This window comes from Chrysochloris asiatica, unplaced genomic scaffold (genome assembly GCF_000296735.1).
Source record: "Chrysochloris asiatica unplaced genomic scaffold, ChrAsi1.0 scaffold00323, whole genome shotgun sequence".
Lineage (NCBI taxonomy): Eukaryota > Metazoa > Chordata > Mammalia > Afrosoricida > Chrysochloridae > Chrysochloris > Chrysochloris asiatica.
In genome coordinates, this window is record NW_006408841.1 from 124,274 (window position 1) to 129,407 (window position 5,134).

Genomic DNA, 5,134 nt, shown 5'->3' on the forward strand with positions numbered 1-5,134 from the left:
ATGACAATTATCTGACCTCAAGAATTACTATGAAGTGGTGGTGGTGGTGGTGGTGGTGGTGGTGTGCAGTGGAGTCTGTTCTGACTCATAGCGACCCTATACAGGGTTTCTGAGCCTGTAATCTTTATGGGAGCAGAAAGCTTCATCTTTATCCAGTAAAACAGCTGGTAGTTTATAACTGTTGACCTTGAGGTTAGCAGCCAGATTTGTAACCACTAAGCAACCAGAGTTCCTTTACCATAAAGTAAGAGTTATCAAATAGTTTTGGTTTTGCATTGTTGCTGTTAGGTGACATGAAGTCTATTCTGACTCATATTCACAGCAGAACAAAATACTGCCCAGCCATGTACCAACTTCACAATTGTTATGTTTGAGCCCATTGTTGCTGCCACTGTGTCAACCCATCTCCTTGGGGGTCTTCCTCTTTTTTTGCTGACCCTCCACTTTTTGCATAAGAATAGATAAATCAGTAAAACAGAAGAATGTCCTAAACTAGATACATTCTTAGCTAAGTGATTTTTATTTTGATGAATGTGCTAACAAATTCAATAACAGGAGTATTTAACACAAATGATGTTGAAACAACTGGATGTGCAAATGGAGAGAAATTTTTTTTTAAATTGTTCTCTACTTCACATAATACATAAAAATTAATTCAAGATTAAGCATAGGCCTAAACAGAAAAGATAAAATTATACGGTTTCCATAAGTAAAAACAGAGACCATCTTTGCTACATGGAACGAGGAAAAATTTTTTAGGATACAGACACATGGGCATATCTATACAAAATAGCACCCATGACAAGCACTGAAATTGCACTCCTACCCAAACATCTGACACAATCTTTTTAATAACTTTACCATAATATCAGCTCAAAATGGAAATCAAACTTTAATTTTTGCCTAGTTTGTGATGGCACTGCTTGAAGGTTATAATTGCCCCTTCCTTGTTTCAATGATGAAAATTGGCCTATTTGCTTCTCAAAATCATTTTCTTCTCTTTCTACATTCAATAGTGCAAGATCACACAGTCTGCCATGACCACAAGACTCAGATATGAAAGTATTCATTTTAACTTGCTGGCAATGGAAATTGGATGGTTAATAGAAACTGCTCATTGGTGTTTCCTTGAAGTGATGCCCATGCCATCCTTGCCATTCCTAAATACACCTCTGTTAATAAACAACACTAACAATAGTAGGTTCATTCACAAATCAGATTTCATCAAAATGGACTTTTGTTTTCCAAAGATACTATTAAAGAAAATGAAAAGGAAAGCATAAGACTGAGAGGACATATTCACAAAGCATACAGCTAGCAAAGAACTTGTATATAACTTATATACAGACTATATGTGGCTCTCCTACTATTGAATAGTAAAATAATAATAATAATAACTATTGTAAAATTGTTGTTGTTGTTATGTGCTGTGGAGTCGGTTCTGACTCATAGCGACCCTGTACAGGGTTTCCGAGGCTGTAAATCTTTATGAGAGCAGAAAGCCTCATCTTTCTCCTTCGGAACAGCTGGTAGTTTCGAACTGCTGATCATGAGATTAGCAGCCCGATTCATTACCACTATGCTATCAGAGCTCCTTCTTGTAAAATGGGTGAATGATTAAACAGAACTCTCACAAAATAAAATATACAGCTGTCCAATAATCTCATAGAAAGTTCTCAGCAACATTAGTCATCAGAGAAATACAAATTAAAACCACAACACAAATACTTAAAAACTCCAAAATGGATAAAATTTAAATTTATAAAATGCTAAATGTTGGTGAGGGGATGGAACAATTGAAAGTCATATATTTTGGGACTGAGAAAAAATGATACAGGAATTTTCTTAGAAACTAAGCATACATTTCCCCTATTACACAGTAATTTTGTTCTCAGACACTCACCAAATAAAAATGAAAATATGTATATTGAAAAGTATTCATTGGGAGTATTCATGGAAACTTTATACATAATCACCCAAATGTGCAAGCAACGCAGATGCTCATCAATAGGAAATGGATTAACAAATTGTGGTATATTCATAAAATTGAATATAGCCACAGAAGGGATTAAATTGCTGATATACAAAATAGTATCTAAACCAAAACCATAAGAATGTACAAGCAGGCAGAAAAGAGAATATTATATATAATTCCGTTTATATGAAGGCTTAAAATAGGTGTAGTTAATATGTGATAACAAATATCCAATCTGTGTTGGACTCTTGAGTCATAGAGTGGGAAATGCAGAGGTTTATGAGATATGAGATAATTTCTGGGAGTTATGGAAATATCTTGCATCTTGAAGAGTGTAAGTTATTTACATATGAACATCTGTCCAAACATTTCAAAGTGTTCATTTGTATCATGTAAATTTTCCTTGGAATTTTTTTTTAAAAAGCACACATTCAATTTATGTTTTCTTTCTACAGTAGTGCAATAGGGAAGGGAAGCCTCCAGGGAAGATGCTTTTGGGGAGAAATAGACCATGGTCATATCCAGGGAGGAGTGGAGGTGACATTTGGAAAGGGGAAGCATGTGTAAAGGCAATCTGGAAGGAGGGTTGGAGTAGAGATTTGGGCTGCAGCAAAAGGGACAAGGAAGTAGGGAGAGCAGATGGTGTCAGGTCCCACTTCTATTTTCTGGAAAAGCATCTTACTTGCTTTTGAAGGGCTCTTCATCAGGGCCTTCCATCTGCACTGTCCCCTTTTCCTTTAAGTTTCAATAGTATTTTTTATTACCAATTTTATTAAGAGCAAGAAGAGGGAAAGAAATATCAATTGAGTTCCCTCTGCATGGTATGGTCCTGTTGGTAAACTCGCACCCAACACTTCATTCTTCCTACTTCACAGACTAGTCATCTAAGGTTCATAAATAGGCAATGGATTTTTTGAGTTTGTTGAGGTTCCTGTGGGTCATATCTGATGTGTAGTGTTATTGGCCTGAAGGGTAAGTGAGAAAACGAGGTTTTGCACTAAAATAACAGATATGAATGAACTCACTGGTCATGAAAACTTTGATGTTATGCATTGTTTTATAATAGAGCATGAAACCAAGCTCATTTATTCAGGATATGTTACCATAAGTATGTCCTGAATTTCCATTTTCACTGTGAAGTGAGTGCCCTGTTTCACCAGTGGAAGCCTAGACTCATGGGCCAGAAGGAGGTTCTCACCCACCTTTGTGTCCTCCAGAGGCCTCAGAGGATGTCTGTGGAGGTGGCTCCACTGAGTGACCACTGGCTCTTTCCGGTGTAAAGGCAGATCTCCAGTGTCTTCCTGACTGTGTCTGGACTGAGTATCAACTGGCCTTCAAGCAAATTTTCATTTTCCAAGGCCTGGGGACACTGGGGAGACAAGCTTTGAAAGAACACACTTGAGGGCAATTAATTGTGACTCTTGGGTTTCTGACCAATACTTTCTGCAAATTAGACACTGAGAAACGAGTAAGGAAATTTGAGCCTCAAATTAAAAGAGCAGGAGTGGCCTTTCTCTGAACTCCCTCCCTCAAGTCCATATTCCCCAATATTTGCAGCTGATGCATCACCATTTTAATTTCACACATTCACACTGCTTTCCTGACCAATTAAATTGAGGCTAGTTTGTCTTCTTTTTATATTCTACTAACTATACCTCACACACAGAATGACATGGGTGTATCCCTAGAGCATTTTTATATCTTTATACATACCTTATTCCTTTGCCTACATCTGAGCAATTCATGTAATTAATCAATTAATGTAATCACATTTCCTTTGAAGTGTTGTGTAACACTTGCATTTGACTTTCAAGTTCTGGAAATCAGTAGTTAAATTTACATCATTTATCCTGCTTAGATTTTACCTCAAAAGATTGCATAGTTTTCTTCAGTATACCTGTTTTGGTTAAATCTTCATGTTAATCATAATTCTTTACTGTTTAGGGATAAATTTTAAATCTAGTTTATTAAGTGAAATTTCACACTAAAATCACAGTTTATAATTGTGATAACTGTATGCACTGGTGAAACCACTACCTCACTGAAGACAGAGAATAACTCTGTCTCTAGAGTGTGTTTTCTTGCATCCTCTTGAACGCAGTTACTGCCATCCCTTACAGACTGTCCTAGGACCATTGGTTTTATTGCTAAAAACTCATGCTAGTTATGCATCTTCTAGAATTTCATGTAAATAGGATTATGCACTATGCATACTTCTATGCTTAGCTTATTTTTGATTAAACAACACCTGTGAGATTTATCTATGTATTTGTATGCATTAGTAATGGGTTCAATTTTATTGCTGAATACTATTGCATTGCATGGATATTCATGATTTAAAAAAAAAAAAAATCCATACCTGCTGTCAAACATTTGCATTGTTCTAATTTTGAACTATTTTCAATACAGTTGCTATGTACATTTTTAGACAGTCTTTGAATTATTGTTGTACATGTGTTGTTTTTATTTCATATAGGCAAATACCTAGGAATAGAACTTCTAAGACAAAGTGTAATTAACTACTAAACTCTTTCAAATGCAATGTCCCATTTCAGAATTCTTTGCAAAAGAAGACTTTTTTCTTTTTTTTAAAAAACTTTTATTTTGAATTGAGTGATAGTTTATATGGCAGAATATCAGTTTTGCACTCAACTAATTTTATTTTGTTTCACTGTAATAATTACAATCCTCTCCATGCACCATCAGTTAACAGTATTTGTTTTATTCCCTCTTTTTGTTGTTTTTTTACACAAAAACATGCAGGAATATATAATCCTTTAAACAATCATAAGGCACATTTTGCAAGCCAGACTCCTGCCCAAAAACACAAAGACTTTCTCTTTCCATGAGTCTAGAGTTTTCAGCTGCTCCATCTCTCCATGCCATCACTTCTGTCTCCATCTCTGGTGTCACTGCTTCTCTGGTTAGGGCCCCAATTCCATTCTTATTCTTCTATCTTGAAGGCTATAGGGTCCTTTTTTCCTGGAATGTAATATTAACTATTCCCTCATTTTTTTTTTGTTTTTTAAAAATTTTTATTGTAAATTGAGTGGTAGTTTACATGGGAGAATATCAGTTTTACACTCATTGCTTCATTAAAATGATTACAATTGCCTCCGTGCATCATCGTTCAACAGTATTTACTTTTGTTCCCTCTGT